Here is a 19,459-nt window from a genome sequence, read left to right as displayed (position 1 = left end):
GCCGATGATACAAAGATTGGTGGTATTGTGGACAGTGAGGAAGTTTACCGTAGCTTAAAAAGAGATAGAGGAAAGCTAGAGGAGTGGGCTGAGAAATGGCTGATGGAATTTAATACGGATAAGTGTGAAGTGTTGCATTTTGGAAAGGCAAATCTTATATTGAATGGTAGACAATTGAGGAGTGCAGAGCAACAAAGGGATTTAAGAGTTATGGTAAATAGTACCCTAAAAGTTGATACTCAGGAAGATAGAGTGGTGAAGAAGGCATTTGGGATGTTGGCCTTCATAAATTGGAGTATTGAATTCAAGAGTTGGGATGTTATGATGAAATTGTACAAAGCATTGGTGAGGCCAAATTTGGAATACTGTGTGCAGTTTTGGTCACCAAATTATGGGAAGGATATAAACAAAATAGAGAGAGTGCAGAGAAGGTTCACGAGAATGTTGACAGGATGTCAGGGTTTGAGTTACAGAGAAAGGTTGAGCAGCCTGGGGCTTTTTTCTCTGGTGCATAGAAGATTGAGAGGGGATTTGATGGAGGAATTCAAGATTTTAAAAGGGACAGAGAGAGTCAATGTGGATAGGCTTTTTCAATTAAGATTGGGGGATATTCAAACCAGTGGCCATGGTTTGAGATTGAAAGGTGAAAATTATAAGGGGAACATAAGGGGAAATTTCTTCACGCAAAGGGTGGTTGGGATGTGGAATAAGCTTCCGGCAGAGGTGGTTGAAGCAGGAATGTTATTTACATTTAAGAAAAAACTGGATAATTACATGGAAGGGAGAGAATTGGAGGGGTATGGACCAGGTGCTGGTCAGTGGGACTAAGAGTGTAGACATTTGTTCCAGCATGGACGAGGCTAGTAGGGCAAAAATGGCCTGTTCTGTGCTGTATATGGTTATATGGTTATATGGTTATATGGTTATATGGTTATATGGTTAACTTTCCATTTTGACTATTGAACAGTGGTTTGGTTTCCAGTGATCTAAGCTGTATGAATGCTTCCTGGACTGTCGACCAGAAATTATTCCTTAAAATCGGCAAATTCTGAGACTTGATTATCACAATATTTCTCAATTCTAGGAAAGCTGTGCTGGTCATCAGGTTTCACGATTTGAAGTTTCTGTGACTAGAACGTTTAGTTTTAAAAAAATAAAATCTTTATCTGGAGATATTGATGAATATTTTTTTTAAACAAGGGATTTCTTGACTGCTGTGAAGAAAATTTTGAGTTAGAATAGAATTTGAGGATTTTGGTGAAACTGTTTTTCATTTCAAACTAAAAGTATTTATTCTTGCCACAGAGAGTGTAACAAAGATTCACAAGACTGTTTTCTGGGAGGAAATATGTGAGGGAGAATGAGTATGTGGGGCATGTATCCTCATGAATTTAGGAGAATGAGAGATGATCTCATTAAAATTTACAGAATTATTTGAAGGTTCAATATGTAAATGCAGGTAGAATTTGAAGCCTAAATCCAGATGTCACGGATAATGGGGAGACCATTCAGGATGGAGTAAAGGGGTATCTTCTCCATGCTGAGGGTGGTGAGTCTTTGGAATTCTCCGCCCAGAGAGTTGTGAAAACGGAGTTCATTCAACAGAAATTCTGGAGCAGAGCAGTTCCAGCATCATGTGGAAATAAACTTGAGGTTGTACCAAATGAATACAAGTAAAACACAAAATTCTGCAGACACCATGGTTGAAGTAAAAACACAGTACAGGTACACAATCCTTTATCCGGACATCGAAAATTCAGAAAGCTCCAAAAACCAGCATTTCTTTTTCCTGGTGCTAGTACAGTGGAATGGGGAGGGAGCGGGGAGGGAGGGAGGGAGGGAGGGGGTATGGAGGGGAGAAGGGAGAAAGAAGAGGGGAGGGAGGGGGAGGGGGTGTGAGAGAGGAAGAGAGAGAGGCTGGGGCAGAGGGGGGTGGAGAGAGACGGCGGTGCGACTGGAAGGGGGGGATGAGAGATGCCAGCGTGACTGGAGGGGGGAAGAGAGATGCCAGCATGGTTGGAAAGGGGGGAGAGAGACACCAGCGTGACTGGAAGGGGGTAGATATGGCAGCACAATTCAGGTAGTATTAAATCTGGGCAGCTGGCTTTTGTTCTGAAATCTGGAAAAATCCAAAATTCGGAACACACTGACCCCCAAAGGTTTCGGATAAAGAATTTTGTACCTGTACTGGAGAAACTTGGCTGGTCAAACAGTGTCCTTTATCTTCTTGTCTTTGGCTTGGCTTCGCGGATGAAGATTTATGGAGGAGTAATGTCCACGTCAGCTGCAGGCTCGTTTGCGGCTGACATGTCCGATGCGGGACAGGAAGACACGGTTGCAGCGGTTGCGAGGAAAAATTGGTTGGTTGGGGTTGGGTGTTGGGTTTTTCCTCCTTTGTCTTTTGTCAGTGAGGTGGGCTCTGCGGTCTTCTTCAAAGGAGGTTGCTGCCTGCCGAACTGTGAGCCGTCAAGATGCACGGTTTGAGGCGATATCAGCACACTGGCAGTGGTCAATGTGGCAGGCACCAAGAGATTTCTTTAGGCAGTCCTTGTACCTCTTCTTTGGTGCACCTCTGTCTCGGTGGCCAGTGGAGAGCTCGTCATAGAACACGATCTTGGGAAGGCGATGGTCCTCCATTCTGGAGACGTGGCCTACCCAGTGCAGTTGGATCTTCAGCAGTGTGGATTCGATGCTGTCGGCCTCTGCCATCTCGAGTACTTCAATGTTAGGGATGAAGTCGCTCCAATGAATGTTGAGGATGGAGCGGAGACAACGCTGGTGGAAGCGTTCTAGGAGCCATAGGTGATGCCGGTTAAGGACCCATGATTCGGAGCTGAACAGGAGTGTGGGTATGACAACGGCTCTGTATATGCTAATCTCTGTGAGGTTTTTCAGTTGGTTGTTTTTCCAGACTCTTTTGTTTAGTCTTCCAAAGGCGCTATTTGCCTTGGCGAGTCTGTTGTCTATCTCGTTGTCGATCCTTGCATCCGATGAAATGGTGCAGCCGAGATAGGTAAACTGGTTGACCGTTTTGAGTTTTGTGTGCCCGATGGAGATGTGGGGGGGCTGGTAGTCATGGTGGGGAGCTGGCTGATGGAGGACCTCAGTTTTCTTCAGGATGACTTCCAGGCCAAATATTCAGTCGTCAAGCGCTCAAGACCTGGCTCTGAATGGGCAACTAAAGCGGCATCGTCTGCAAAGAGTAGTTCACGGACAAGTTGCTCTTGTGTCTTGGTGTGAGCTTGCAGGCGCCTCAGATTGAAGAGACTGCCATCCGTGCGGTACCGGATGTAAACAGCGTCTTCATTGTTGAGGTCTTTCATGGCTTGGTTTAGCATCGTGCTGAAGAAGATTGAAAAGAGGGTTGGTGCGAGAACACAGCCTTGCTTCACGCCATTGTTAATGGAGAAGTGTTCAGAGAGCTCATTGCTTTATCTGACCCGACCTTGTTGGTTTTCGTGCAGTTGGATAACCATGTTGAGGAACTTTGGGGGACATCCGAGGCACTCTAGTATTTGCCAAAGCCCTTTCCTACTCACGGTGTCAAAGGCTTTGGTGAGGTCAACAAAGGTGATGTAGAGTCCTTTGTTTTGTTCTCTGCACTTTTCTTAGAGGTGTCTGAGGGCAAAGACCATGTCAGTAGTTCCTCTGTTTGCGCCAAAGCTGCACTGTGATTCTGGGAGAACATTCTCGGCGACACTAGATATTATTCTACAGGAGAATCCTAGCGAAGATTTTGCCTGCAATTGAGAGCAGCGTGATTCCCCTGTAGTTTGAGCAGTCTGATTTCTCGCCTTTGTTTTTGTACAGGGTGATGATGATGGCATCACGAAGGTCCTGAGGCAGCTTTTCTTGGTCCCAGCAGAGCTTGAAAAACTCATGCAGTTTGGCATGCAGAGTTTTGCCGCCAGCCTTCCAGACCTCTGGGTGGATTCCATCCATACCTGCTGCTTTGCCACTTTTCAGTTGTTCAATTGCCTTATATGTCTCTTCCGGGGTGAGGACATCATCCAGCTCTAGCCTTATGTACTGTTGAGGGAGCTGGAGCAGGGCGGATTCTTGGTCTGAGCAGTTGGCACTGAAAAGAGATTGGAAGTGTTCTGACCATCGGTTGAGGATGGAGATCTTGTCGCTGAGGAGGACTTTACCGTCTGAGCTGCGCAGCGGGCTTTGGACTTGAGGTGAGGGGCCGTACACAGCCTTTAGAGCCTTGTAAAAACCCCTGAAGTCGCCAATGTCCGCGCTGAGCTGGGTTCGTTTGTCGAGGCTAGTCCACCACTAATTTTGGATCTCCCAGAGTTTGCGCTGAAGATGGCTGCATGCGCGACGGAAGGCTTGTTTCTTCTCTGGCCAGGACGGCTTTGTAAGGTGAGCCTGGTGGGCAGCTCGCTTCTTTGCCAGCAGCTCCTAGATTTCCTGGTTGTTTTCATCGAACCAGTCCTTGTTTTTCCTGGAGAAGAAGCCCAGTACCTCTTCAGTGGATTTCAGTATGGTAGTCTTCAGCTGATCCCAGAGGGTTTCAGGGGACTAGTCCGTGAGGCGGATTGTATCCTCGAGCTTTGCTTTGAGGTTTGCCTGGAAGTTTCCTCTCACTTCGTCTGACTGCAGGTTTCCAACATTGAACCTCTTTCTGGGGGCTTTACTGTTCCTGGACTTTGGCTTGAAGTGAAGGTTGAGCTTGCAGCGAACCAGCCGGTGGTCAGTGTGGCATTCCGTGCTGGGCATGACCCTGGTGTGGAGCACATCTCGTTTGTCTCTTTCTCGTACCAGGACGTAGTCCAGGAGGTGCCAGTGTTTGGATCGGGGATGCATCCAGGTAGTTTTAAGGCTGTCCCTCTGCTGAAAAAGGGTGTTTGTAATGACAAGCCGCTGTTCTGCGCAGAGCTCCAACAGGAGGCGCCCATTGTCGTTGCACTTGCCGACACCATGCTTGCCCAGGATTCCTGGCCAGGTTTCTGAGTCTTTGCCGACGCGAGCGTTGAAGTCGCCAAGGATGACAACCTTGTCGGCTGTAGGGGTGCGTTGAATGAGGTTGCGCAGATCAGTGTAGAACTTGTCCTTTTCTGCTTGTTCCGCCTGGAGGGTTGGAGCATAGACACTGATTAGGGTGATGTGACGCTTGTTTTGAAGGGGGAGTCGCATGGACATGATCCGGTCCGAGTGGCCTGTCGGAAGGTTTTCGAGTGTGGAGGCAATGGAGTTCTTGACCATGAAGCCTACACCAGATAGGCGTCGTGCATCCATAGGCTTGCCAGTCCAGTAGAGTGTGTAGCCCGCACCGCGTTCTTGGAGGCTGCCTACATCTGCCAGGTGGACTTCACTGAGAGTTGCTATGTCGATGTCAAGTCTGAGGAGTTCATGTGCGATGAGGGCAGACCAACATTCAGGTCGGTGGCTGTCAGCCTTGTCTTGCATGGTTCTGATGTCCCAGCATGCTAGCTTGAGTTTGTAAGCATCTTTTGAGGGGGAGGATGTGGAGGGGGAGGACATGGACCTGTCCTTGGGCCTGCGCAAAGGAGCTTTTAGGTGGAGTGCAGTGTGCGCAGTACTGGCCCCACCCTTTACACCCATGGTTCATGTGCCGTGGCCAAGCAAGCTGGGACGTGGCAGTGAGGTCCTTGGGTTGTAGGCTTTATATCGGAGTGGCCTTCTCCTATGCAGGTTTCTTACCCGGGCTGGAGGGGCCTGCCTCCCCTCCTAGGTCAGACCATACTGCCCGGATCGGGGCCGGGGCGCCGCTGCTTTCCCTCTGCCCGGACCGGGGCCGCCGCCTCCTTCTTTCTGCTCGGACCGGGGCCTCCGCCTGCCTCACTAGACCGAGGCCGGGGCCACCGCCTCCCCCTTGCTTCTGCCCGGACCGGGGTCGCTGCCGCCTACCCTCTGCCCGGACTGGGGCCGCCACTGCTTTCCCTGTGCCCGGACCGGGGCCACCGCCTCCTTCTTTCTGCCCGGACCGGGGCCTCCTTTATAAAGCACAGATAACTGACATTTTGGGCTTGAGCCTTGATACCTTGATGAAGGAATTAAGCCCAAAATGTTGGTTATGTATATTTATGTTTGCTATACAAAGGACACTGTTTGACCTGCTGAGGTTCTCCAACATTTTTACCATTTAGATACAACTTGGGGTTGCATCAACTGGGAACAATATTAGGGTTGTTGACCCAAAGGATGTGTTCAAGTTAAGGAACAGTCAAGTGGCCATGGGGGAACCACAATAACTGGGCTCTCAAAAAGAGTGGAAAGGATCTGCGTGTGAAACAGGACATGAATATTGTTGTTGTGTCTGGAGTCAGAGGGGGACAGGGCAGATGTGTGGGAAATGGAGGATATACAGGTGAGAGCCAAGTTACTGGGGTTCTTTGGTGATACAATAGAGGGGAGCAGATGGACATCGTTTACTTGGATTTTCAGAAATTCAATGAGGTGCCGCTGAAAAGACATACATAAGATAAGGATGCATAGAGATGGGGTGATGTATAAGCATGAACAGAGGATGACCAAAAGAAAGTAGAGAGTTGGGGCACAGGGGTTAGTGGTTGGTAATCAGTGATGAGCGGGGGTAACATAGGGGTCAGTGCTGGGCACACAACTGTTCACAATATACATTAATGATCTGGAAGTGAGGGGGGGGGGAAACAGAGTGTAGTATGTCTATGTTTGCAGATGGCACTAAATTGAGTGGAAAGGCAAATTGTACTGAGGATACGGAGAGTCTGCAGAGAGATATAGATAGGTTAAGTGAGTGGCTGAGGTCTGGCAGTTGGAGAACAATGTTGGTAAATGTGAGGTTCTCCACTTTCGAAGATCAGTTTATTATTTAAATGGAAAGTGGTTGCAGCATAATGTCATGCAGAAGGACTTGGGAGAGCTTGTGCATGAATCGCAAAAGGCTGAATGGCACAAGCAGCAGGCTATCAAGAAGGCAAATAGAATGTTGGCCTTCATTGTTAGAGGGATTGAATTTTGGAGCAGGGAGGTTATGCTTCAATGTTACAAGGTACTAGAGAGCTACATCTGGAGTACTGCATGGAGTTCTGTTCTCCTTACTAGGTTGATTGCAGAGGAGAGGAGAGGTTGAATTGTCTGGGACTGTACTTGCTTGAATTTAGGAGACTGAGAGGAAATCTTATAGAAACACATTAAAATTATGAAAGGCATAGATAAGATAGAGGTTGGTAACTTGTTCCCATTGGTGGGGGAGATTAGAACTAGGCAACATAGCTTCAAGATCAGGATAGTGGATTTAGGATAGAGATGGGGAGGAAATGCTTTTTTCAGAGGATGGTGAATCTATGGAATTTGCTGCTCATTGAAGCAGTGGAGGCTTCCTCTGTGAATATATTTACGACAAGGTTGGATAGAAGTAGGGAATTAAGGGATATGGGGAAAAGGCCGGTAGGTGGAAATGAGTTTCTCATCAGATCAACCATGATTTAATTGGATGGTGATGCGCCTGATGACCGTATCTTCCTCCTATTTAATATATTTTTTATGGTGAATGAGAATTTGAAAAAGGGCTGGGTGTTGCTGGAGATGGATCAAACTGAATTTGATGTCAGGGTGGAATTTGACAGCAGGGTGGATGAAGTTGAATCATGGATTCCTGAGGCAGCCCTAATGTAGTCAGGAATGAAGCAGAGGAAAAGATGCAGAGAACTGCATGTGTCGGCTTGTAGCATGGATTTCTGCACGTAGCCAATAAAATGGCAGGTTGATATGAGTACCATGACTACCCCTTTGAGTTGAAGAAAGTGGGATGAGTCGAAGAAGAAATTGTTTAGGCGAGAACACCTTCTGCCAGCTGCAGGAGGGTGGTGGTGTTGGGTGACTGGTTGGGTTTGTTGTGGAGGAAAACAAAAATTGCTTTTTTGCCTTTGGCATAATGGGTGGAGGTGTAGAGTTTGGATGGGCATGGTGGAGATGAGGCAGCTGAGTTCAGGAAACTGGAAGTTTTTGAAGTACTGGAGTGCATGTGAGGTCTCACTGATGTAGGTGGGGGCAGGACTGGGCTGGGAGGGGGGAACAATGTGGTAGGAACATTGGGAAACAAGAGGTCTACTGGGATAAATGGGTTTGTGGATGTGGGTGGATGATCAAACCAGGTAGAGCAGGGTTGGAAAACATAAGATTGAAGGTTTTGGAAGAGAAATGTTCTGAACAGAGCAGGCCAAAAATAGTGGTTAATGTGTTTTGGTGGGGTCCTGTTAAAGGGGTAAGTCAGAGGGGGGTGTCTGGGAGCTGTCATCTAGTCTCAGCAAGCTCAGTGCACCACACCACAACAGTGCCACCCCTGTCTGTGGGTTTGATAATGAGCTCCTCTCCCCTCCCTTCCCTCACCTCCCTCTCTCTATCATTCCATCTCCTTTGTTGCAGCTCTGCATTTAGAGACCTACCCTGCTCCACCTCCCCCATTAATTCTCAGCCTTTTTCCTCCTTCTCTCCTCTAGCCATGTCCATCAATGGTTTCCTGATTGTTGAGTGATGCTCCTCCCCCTGGCCCTCTACCCCTACCTTTCCATTCAGGTACCTGCCTGCTTTTTGCTCATACCTTGACAAAAGGCTCAAACCGTAAATGTTGGTTGTATATCAAGACGCTGCGGGACCTGCTGAATTTATCCAGCAATTTTATGGATTCAAATTATGTCACTTTAGATCAGGGGTGTCAAACTCAAATTCACAGAGGGCCAAAATTAAAAACTTGGACTAAGTTGTGGGCCAAACTAAATATTTATTGAAAATTTTCAACAACATCTGCATGTTTTCTCTTCTTCAACATATGTAATGTTAAACTTTTTCTTATTAAAATAAATTTTTAATAATAGTTTTGGTTAAACTCTTTCCAGAATAATCATTAACAAATGAGAAATAAAATATTCAATAAATAATATTTCTCTATCGCCTTTAAGCTCCTTTTAAATGTATTTTTTTTTCACAAGGCAGCATCAAAAAATTAACATCTTGCTTCAATGACAAACAGGTTTGTCTTTTAAAATGATGAACATATAGTCTGCCTCCCACCTGTCTTGAAAGGTCCTGTTTTCTGTCTATCGTTTGGCCATTTTTCGTAAGGGGTTTATTACATGTGAGTTGGACGACAGGTCGCAGATGCTAATGAAAGTAAAGAGAGGAGGTGGGGCCGATTAGCGGGCTGACGGGCCAGCGCCAACGCATTTGTAAAGCATTCTGGGATTTGTAGTATTAGCTGTGCATGCGCTATACTGGCGTGGTGGCCAGCGGGCCAGCTCTAATACATATTTGATATGATCTTGCTGGCCAAATATAATTATATCACGGGCCAAATATGACACGCAGGCCTGAGTTTGACATGTGTGCTTTAGATGGAGGAAAAAAAAAAGAACCAGGGGATGAAAGTCGCTGGGGTCAAGGCTGCAGGATTGTGGCTGGTTACATATCATTGAACATGAGAGCAAGGTTGAGGAGGAGGAATGGCCACCTCCTGATGCCGTGTTTGTGTATTCAAAGCACAGAACAAACTAAAAGGATGGAATCCAGAGACCCCATAAGCAATGAAAGCTGTGGATGTTCAAGATAAAATGTGCAGCAAGTTCACCGCACCGAGTGTTTGCACATGTACAAGTGACCTGCTTGAAGAAGTGTAAGGATGAGTCAGGAAGTTTGCAGATGACACGAACTTAGAGGAGTTGTGGATGGAGTTGAATGATATAGAAGGTTACAAGAGGATATAGACAGGATGCAGAGATGGGCCGAAAAGTGGATAAGTGTTTAGTGATTCAGTTTGGATGGACGGACCAGAGGCTGAGTACGGCGTTAATGGTTGATTAATTAAGAGTGTGGATGAACTGATGGACCTTGGCATTCAAATCCATAAATCCCTCAAGGTCACCACACAGGTTGAAAGGATAGTTAACAAGCCCTATGGGTTCCTGTGTTTCATTAATAAGAGGATTGAGTTCAAGAGTAGAGAGGTCATATTTCAAATCAACAAATCTCTGGTGAGACCACACTTAGAGTATTGAGTTCAGTTCTGGCCACCTCATTATAGGAAGGTTGTGGAAGCTATGGAGAGGGTGCAGAGGAGATTTACCAGGATGTAGTCTGGATTGGGAAACAAGTCTTATGAGGCAAGGTTAGCGGAGCTGGGGCTTTTCTCTTTGGATTGAAGAAGGATGAGAGAAAACTTGATAGAGGACTACAAGATTATGAGAGACATAGATAGGGTGGACAACCAGCACCTGAGGACATGAGTACAAAATGAAGGCGGGGAAGTTTAGGGGAGAACCAGGGATAAGATTTTACACTGAGAATTGTGGGTACCTGGAATGTGGGAGAACATGCAAACTCCTTACAGACAGAGTGGGGCTCCAACCCCAGTCTGGAGTGTTGGTGCTGTAACAGTGTTGGGCAAACTGCTACACTAACCAAGCCACCACAAAGATCACTGCTACATTCCAACATATCTGTTATATATAAAGAACAGGTCAAACCTGATATGGGGTCAAAGTCACATTGATTGATGAACTGTTTCTGCAAATTTCTAAAGGAACACAATGAAAATTGTGAAGGAATATTGTCACAGGCTCATTATTAATTGCAACATATTGTTCATTTCAGGGCTGTGAGCTTGAGAGTTGAGGTAACAGCCTTGGAAAAGTTGATGTTCGGAGACACCATGATGTTACTGGTCTCCAAGCATTTCAACAAGTTAAAACAAGTTGAAAGGACATAAATTAAACCTCCAAAGTACAAGCATGGCATTTTCATTTGCTTTATAATAGCGCCTTTGGAAGACTACACAAAAGAGTCTGGAAAAACAACCAACTGAAAAACCTCACAAAGATAAGCGTATACAGAGCCGTTGTCATACCCACACTCCTGTTCGGCTCCGAATCATGGGTCCTCTACCGGCACCACCTACGGCTCCTAGAACGCTTCCACCAGCGTTGTTTCCGCTCCATCCTCAACATCCATTGGAGCGCTTACATCCCTAACGTCGAAGTACTCGAGATGGCAGAGGTCGACAGCATCGAGTCCACGATGCTGAAGATCCAGCTGCGCTGGATGGGTCACGTCTCCAGAATGGAGGACCATCGCCTTCCCAAGATCGTGTTATATGGCGAGCTCTCCACTGGCCACCGTGACAGAGGTGCACCAAAGAAAAGGTACAAGGACTGCCTAAAGAAATCTCTTGGTGTCTGCCACATTGACCACCGCCAGTGGGCTGATATCGCCTCAAACCGTGCATCTTGGCGCCTCACAGTTTGGCGGGCAGCAACCTCCTTTGAAGAAGAACGCAGAGCCTACCTCACTGACAAAAGGCAAAGGAGGAAAAACCCAACACCCATCCCCAACCAACCAATTTTCCCCTGCAACCGCTGCAATCGTGTCTGCCTGTCCCGCATCAGACTTGTCAGCCACAAACGAGTCTGCAGCTGACGTGGACTTTTTACCCCCTCCATAAATCTTCGTCCGCGAAGCCAAGCCAAAGAAAGAAGAAGAAATAATCTATTTTAAACAAATTCTGTCCCTGAATTATGTAACATTGGTCATGGACATTTTCCTGTGTGATTGGCCAGAAGTTCAGAATTCTTCTTCCTTCTGCCTTTTTTTTCGTGTTTTGTATTTTATCTGCCTTTTTCCGTATTGTGTCAACTTGGTCAAACTTTTTTGCACCACCTCCAGAGCCAATACATCTTTCCTCAAATAAGAAGACCAGAAGGGCACGTAGTATCCAAATGCGACCTCACCTGTACCATGGACAGTTGCTCCACTTTGCCCAGGAGATAGCCTTCTGAAAGGCAAACCTGCTCCTCCTGTACTGATCTTGATCTTCAGATGAATGCCTGTGATCTGGCTTCTAGCAGTTTCCAGATTTCATTGTTCATCCAGGGCTTCTGGTAGGGAGAAAACCCTGAATGATCTGGTGGGGACACACTCTTCCACAGCTGTTTTGATGAAGTGTGTGAAAGCCTTGGTGTACTCGTTCGGATTTGCAGTAGAGTTGTTGAACACTGCCAATCCATTGACTCGAGGAACTCTTTTTCAATCTACTGTGACCATTTTCCAGCTGTCCTGACCTCCGTAGCCTCTCTTTTTAGCCTCTGTCTGTATGAAGGCAGAGGGAGCACAGCCAGGTAACCAGACTTGCCAAAGTATAGTCTTGGGAAAGAATGGGAGGTCTTTCTTATCTTTGTGTAGGAGTGATCTATATTATTTGTCTTTGGCATGGTAGATGTGTCCTCCACCATGAAGACCAACACAAAAGAGTCATTCAAGGTCTCAGCCATTGCCTCATTTCCCAGTATCAATTCCCCCTTCTTATCTTCCAAGGGACCAAATTTCTCTTTCACTAACTTCTTGTGCTTTGTATAAGTATGAAAACTTTGACTGTCCCTTTTTATATTTTTTGCTAATGTTTTCTCATAGTCCACCTTCCTTCTCTTTTTAGCTCACTTTGTGGTTCTTTGTTACTTTTTAAACTTTTCCAAGTCTTTTAGTTTTACACCGCTCTTAGTGTCTTTGTACACACAAGCTTTTAGTTTCAAGCCTTCCTTTATTTCCTTTGGAACCTCAGACTAGCTGTCCCCACCCTTGCACACCCTGCTTTTAACTGGTAGACAGGTTAAAGGTAGACTGGTAACTGGTAGACTGGGTTAAAGCTATCTGGTAAAAGGATGATAGTCAGCACCTTTGTCCCAGGGTGTGAGTAGCAAACTCCAGAAGACATCGGTACAAAGTGAAGGGAGGAAGTTTGATGGAGACAACAAAGGCAAGTTTCCTTTTTACACAGAGAGTTGTGGGTGCCCAGAATGCATTGCCAGGGGTGGTGGTGGATGCTGGAACAATACAGACATTTAAGAAACTCTTAGATGTGCACATGGATGATAGTAAAACAGAGGGTTATGAGGTCAGGAGTGTTTAGTTCTTATTCATAGGTGTCTAAGCTTTTGAACAACATTGAGGGCCAAAGGACTTGCACTATGATGTAACGTTCTATGATCAAAAGGGCACTTCACAAGGACTTTAAATTTCCTCTGCCTCAAGGTCTGGTCATGCAAAATCAAAGGATAGAAGCAGTGTTGCTGGACCCATCGTTTACAATCAGTTTCAACTTGGAACAAACTATTGTGGCCAATTACCCCAACATTCAGCATGTTTTTGTGAATGTGAAAAAAACTGGAGCACCCAAGGATACTCATACAGTGAGAACGTGCAGACTCCACACAAACTATGACTAATATCATTTCATTGGAGCTGTGAAACAGCAGTTCTCATAACCATGCCACTGTGTGGCCTCAACTTCTCCCTCCACAGATGCTGCTTGACTTCTTGGACATTTGCAGTCAATGCTGTTTATTCTCTCTCTTCCCCCCCTTCCCCCGATACACTCCCTCTCCTCATTCTCATTCATCTCCTCCTATTTTCACCTCAACTGCAGTTAACAAGCCCTCACCACTGGACCCATTTGTGTAGTTGGTCTCCCTCAGTGTGCATCTAATCACAGACACTCCCTGTGTCCTCCACACTCCTCCACATTCTTTGAATTTCAAACATCTCAAAATTCCAACATTTCCTTATTCTAATTGACATTACTTGCCTGAAACATCAACTCTGTTAACTCCCTCCACAGATAAAATGCAACTAGACAAACATCTATCATGTAAAATCCATACATAGGGTCAACAAAAGTTCACTTTTCGATGAGGACAGATAGGGAATGGAGGTTGTTCAGGATTCGGTAAAGGGGGATCGATTGGATCAAGTGGCACCACAGATCAGTGAAAATAGAAAACATTTCACAAAAACGATTACCATTCAGTTTAGCGTCAGTGAGAAAATTAGACCTTTTATTCTGTGACCATAATTAACCCTTCATACTGTCAGCTCATGAGTTGGAAGAAGTGAATGTATTTACTTTTCATGGAGCGATCTCCTTACGCCAGAGGCAGAACAAATAAAACACAGTTTCTCAAAACACAGACAAAATCACAACATGATTATGATGAAAATAAGTTAAAAATCATCGTCGCTCACCTGTGTTAAACTGATGGAGTCAATAAGACTGTTCTGGGTGTTAGACTCCGTGTTCTGGCTATTTCAATTTTTACCTTCAGTTTAAAATGTTGGCATAGCTTATTAATCATCTCTGGGTGTGACACTCCAATGAAGGTTTTTGTAAAACTGAATAACCAGATGATATCATGATCCTTGAAAAGGGCAGATAAAAATCAAATAAACAAAATTCGAACGTCAAGCATATTTCCATTCAATTAAATTTCATGAGAATTGGGGTGAGGACAGAAATTGCTGAAGAGATTTCAGTAAAGCTGAATGATTCTCTGTTTCTCTCTGCACAGATGCTGCCTGACCCTTCTGAAATGAGTATTTCCATGAAAGGTCATTGTCAGTCAACATTTCAGGCTGAAACCATCCATCAGGGCTGGGAAGGAAGAGGGCAGAAGCCTGAAGGAAAGGGAAGGTGGAGGGGGAGGAGCACAAGCTGCCAGATGAGAGGGGGAAGATGATGGGTTTGGAAAAATGGGAATGATGTAAGTGAGGAAGTGATCGGAGGAAGAGGCAGGGAGGTAAGGAAGGGACACTCTGGGGGCTGTGTGGAAGGGGAAGATGTCTCGGTAGAAAAGTTAACTTGGAAGAATGAATTGGAAGGATTACAACTCCCTCCTTTTAAAAATTATTACCAAGCAGCTCAGCTGAAATTTTTTGCTTCTCTGTTCAAGGGTTCTAAAATAGCAGCCTGCATTAAAATTGAACTGGATAAAATGAGAGATAATCTAGCAATAGAGGTTATTTACAAATGGGATTCAAAATTGTTATTTGGTTCAAGGGAAACATTGGATAACCATTTGGACAAAGTTGAACAATGCAATTGGTTCAAAGGGTGGTATCTCTCCAAAAACACATTTGTTTCAAAATAATTTTGTACCTTTTATGAAGGATAATCGATTGGCATAAGGTTTACAGTGGCCTTTATAGTGCCAGTGATCGGAACAGGGTTTTAAAAAACCACACTCTCAGTATGGAGTTTGTACCTTCTCCGTACTTCCAAATGAGCTTTCCCTGTGGGCTCTGGTTTCCTCCCACTGTTTGAAATGGACCTGGAATGTAAGTTAATAGGGTGAAATTGGGTCTAAAATTGCCTCTTAGTGTGCCGTAAGTCTAAATTTTTAAAAAGGGAAAAAGATCTATCTCTCTTCCATGAACATTACAGTTAGTTGGAAATTATTCACCAATTTGTTGCCATCGTTACATCCTGTAAACTTTCTACCCAGAAAGTTATTCAGTTTGTGCCACTTCTCAGGTCCATCTCATTCCCTCAATTGTTTCCCTCATCAGTTCTCATCACGTCTATTTAATGAGCCTTATTTTACCCAGAATTTCATAATCAGCCTGTCTTTGGGCTGTAGCAGCAAACTGGAACAGTGGGAAAAATCCATCCAGTCACCAGGAGAACAAGGAAACACCACTATATTTCTCCAGATGCCAGGATTAAATTCAATTGCAGGAACTGTGGCTCAGTTTGCACTACCCGCAGTGACTCTGCACCACTTATCAATATTCCTGGTGAGGTCCTCTTGACTGACATTTTGAGCCCTGCTACAAATCTCCCACGTATCTGTGACAACAGGCCCTGATGTGTCCAATGATGTGTCATAACCATGTCAGATTTCAGATCCTGGAATCTGAAACTGAACACAATCTGCTGTGGGGACACTGAGTCGAGCAGAATCTGTGGGAAAAAAATAATGGCCAACTTTCTGAGCTGAAACTCTACATAAAGACTGAGGGAAATTAGTAGAGAAGCCAATGTGAAAGGGAGCAGGTGGGAGGGGAGGAACAAAGGATTGGTGAACCTGGCAGAGGTGAAACATGGTGGTATAATGGTGTAATGGTATGGATTGTATATGCGAATTGGCTTGGGCTGGCCTGCCCCTTGATGACACTCTTACCTGGACTCCTTTCTGGGACCCAGGCCATAAAGGTCGGGCCACCTTTCCCTTCCCTGCATTTCCCTAGTTTGGATCCAGGCCAGCTGAAGTCTTTTGTGCTATAAAGCCTATCATTCCCCTCAAGTCTTTGTCATTGCAATTTTTGGGGCAACTGATAGTGCCCAACAGAGGGAGAGGACAGGAGGACGGAAGACAAAGGGAGAGAGAGGCAAGAAAAACTATCTGATCAGGTGCAGAAAGATGAGTTAAATCAGGAAATCTTCAGCAGCTGAGGTTCCTGATGAAGAAGTGAAAAGTTGCTGCCTTTTACTCCTCATGGATGTTGTGTGACCTGTTGAGTTTCTCCAGCATTTTTGTGTATTGGTGTCATCAACAACAACAAAGAGTCGTATTGTAGAGAATATGGTGCAAGAATAACAACCGGAGAAGATGAAACCAAGGAGAAGATTGTGGACTTCAGGAGGACCAGAAACAACCACCCTCCTCTACATATTAATATCTCAGTAGTGGAGAGAGTAGAGAGCACCAAGTTCCTTGGAGTCCATTTAACAAGTGGCCTATCATGGACACTCAACATCTCCTCCCTTGTCAGGAACACACGTCAGTGACCAGCCCACATTACACAGGAGCGCAATCCTGGTATCCGAGCCACCTGGCTGCCCGCCTGTCTCCCCCCCCAGAAGTCGACCCCCAACAAGACATCAGAGCATCCATTTCGCCGGGAGTCCTCCACCATCAATCCAACCCAAACTGTTCCCCCCCGGCCTCTCCCGCGACAGCCTCCTGCCCCGAGGAGCAACGCATGGACTTGCCAGCCCCTCATCGGTCCGGTAAAAGGAAGAAGTTGCCCTGCGACTGAACCTCTAGTCAGAGGGAGAGTCTGCCTTTCCCATTTTTTTTCTTTCTTTCCTCTCCCTCTTCCCCTTCCTTGTTATGGTTCACGGAGGTCTCTATTTTAAAAGAGGGAGTGAATGTAATGATATAGTATTGTATGTTCTGACCAGTGCAGGCATGGGGTGGCTCGCCCTCCTGATGACTTCCTCTCCTACACTCCTCCCTGGACTCCTCCCCTGAGACCTAGGCCATGAAGTTGAGCCTTCCCGGCAATTCCCTATAGCTTGGACACAGGCCAGCAGTCTTGTGTGTAATAAAGCCTATCATTCCCCTCAGTCTTTGTCTCTGTAATTATTGGGGCAACTGGTAGTGCCCAACTTACAGTATAATTTTTTGCATCAATTATATTTCACCCCTCAAATATTAAAGTGGTTTAATTTAATATCATCAGATTTATGTTTCAGATATGGTAAAGAGTAAGGTTCTTTACTTCACTCAACTTGGTTGTGTCACAAAGTTGAAACATTTTGGCTGCAGTCAAACTATTTTTGGAAACAATATTAAAAGTAAAACTTGTTTGCCCCAATGTTGTTTTTAGTGGGAGTTATTAAAATGATTAGTTTAAAATTAAGATTAACTGTGGATCAAATTGAATTTTTACAATTCAGTTTAGCTGTATCTAAGAACTATTTGGCCATTAAATGAAATCTGGTATGGATTTGGGATTGGAAAGATGGCAGACTGAAGTGAAATCTTCTGTCCTTTTGAAATGATTACCTATAATTTATGGGATAAATAACATTTTTTCTCAAAAGTATGGAGCACATATTTTCAAAATGTTGATCTGAAGATTTAATCTCTCAATGGTCAGGTCTGGCTATGATTCTCCGTTTCACAGCTGTAAACTTGATTTTTGTATAAAATTGATGATCTCCTTCTATACTTTCTTTTAGTGGGTTAATTGGAGGGGTAGGAGGGAGGGGAGGGAGGAGAGTAATGGTGAGGGAGAGGGAGTGTTAGGGTTTATATACATGTGTAATCCACATAAATTCTATTTTCCTTTATATATATTTTATTATAATCAGAATGTAATTGTGGTTTTAAACTTCGTGCAGCTGAACCACAGTCAATAACTCACGAGACAGGAGTGTGGTGATACAACCACCACAATCGCTTCACTCCCACTGGTCTCCTGCAGGGGACAACTACTGTATCTGCAATAGGCAACCTGGGAGGCTGGGCCCACTCCCTGGCTGCCAATTACCAGCTTATATAAAGACTCATGTCAGCCTCTTCCTAAGGCAGTTGGCCATGTGGAACCAGGGGCTACAGAGATCTTGGTGTGCAACTTTAAGCTAATTAAAGTCTTATCGAGGTTTGTGTCTGCTTGCTGCACCACAGTGCACCACAATGAGATGTGCGTATAACAGAGGCTTTAATTAGCAAAAACATGGGAGTGTTAGCCATCTGTGAGGCTAGTCCCAATCTGAGCTAAGAGCAGTGGACTGGAACACATATATGCAAGCAAGGTGGCTACTTCCCCCTAGTTAGCCTATCGTGCCAGTCCTGCATACCAGCCAGCAGCGAGCAACTACAAGCAACTACATTCTACATACAAGCATGCAATATGAATGATCACCACAGTCACCTTCCTGTTAGAAAGCCAAAAGCCAGCCATGACAGACTGGTAAAATCATGGAGTAAAGACTAAATTAAGTGGAGTATTACAGTTACAATTACAGGTTGAGTCTGTCCAGCAGTTTGATGTGACATGTGGACCATCTGGACCATCTCAGCTCCTGCAGTGGTGAGATTTGAGTTGAAGACTCTTGCGGTGGTGATACCTGAGTTGGAGAAGGTCAAATGGTCAGTGTCGTAGGGGATGGTGGAAATGAATGGCATCATGGGTGGATGTTCAGTGCCTTCATCTGTAGGTGTAAGGTTAGATTCTTGTGAAAGAAAATGGACGTGGTTAACAATATTCATCCCTGTGGCCACAAGATTTGGGTGGGTGGGTACCATGCGGTACTTGTGTGGGTGGGGTGGGTGTTTGAGGTGGTGGAGATTGAGCTGGAGTTGGAGACTCAGGCATCCCAGTTGGTATGAGGTCTTGGACACACACGGTGTCCTCTCTCCCTTCTGGAAAAAGAACAAAGGCATAATGTGGATTTGCATAAAGGAGTTGAACTTGTTCGACTAATGGATCTGATTTGTGGGGTTTCATGGGGAGCAGCACAGATCCAGGGGTTATGAGTCATGGTTGTTCCAGTAGTCCATTTCCTTGGGAAAGAAAATATACGTTCGTGAGTTGTCACAATGGAGAGAGCAGATGAAATGTAGTGCGGTTGGGAGAAGATCCTGCCAGTGGGAGACAGAGATGTTTAGTTTTGAGAGCAAGGAGTAAGGCCTTATAGATTGTGGAGTTCTCTTTCTCTACTTGTCCGTTACCTTGTGGGTTTTGGCTAGTGGTGCGGCTGCTTTCAATGCCCCTGGCCAGTAGGTACTGTTACAACATCAAATCAGCAACCACAAAGAAGGCATATCACACAGGGGTACAGATGAACAATTACTTTATTAACAAAAATTCAGCTTCAAACTTTAATTCAAAATCCACCCTTTTATAACAATGTCCACTGGTTACTATGCAAATTTCTATAACAGTGTAAAACTAATAA

General features: G+C 45.2%; 1 protein-coding gene across 3 annotated transcripts in view; it reads right to left on the bottom strand.

Moving 5' to 3' along the window:
- LOC138743728 (alpha-1,4-N-acetylglucosaminyltransferase-like) overlaps positions 1-19,459 on the bottom strand; it is a 134,806-nt gene that overhangs the window by 91,605 nt on the left and 23,742 nt on the right. The window contains exons 2-3 of one of the 3 annotated variants that reach the window (XM_069899375.1): positions 14,017-14,189; positions 10,470-10,519 (exon numbers count right to left, since the gene is read on the bottom strand). The gene's annotated coding sequence lies outside the window, so the exon portion shown is untranslated. Of the gene's footprint in view, positions 1-2,182; positions 2,265-10,469; positions 10,520-14,016; positions 14,190-19,459 lie in introns of those variants that run through there. The other 2 variants (XM_069899374.1, XM_069899376.1) reach the window with 2 other exon arrangements.

Source organism: Narcine bancroftii, chromosome 9 (assembly GCF_036971445.1).
Source record: "Narcine bancroftii isolate sNarBan1 chromosome 9, sNarBan1.hap1, whole genome shotgun sequence".
NCBI classification, from domain to species: Eukaryota; Metazoa; Chordata; class Chondrichthyes; order Torpediniformes; family Narcinidae; genus Narcine; species Narcine bancroftii.
Note: the sequence above shows the minus strand (reverse complement) of the source record. Positions and strands in the feature narration are given on the sequence as shown.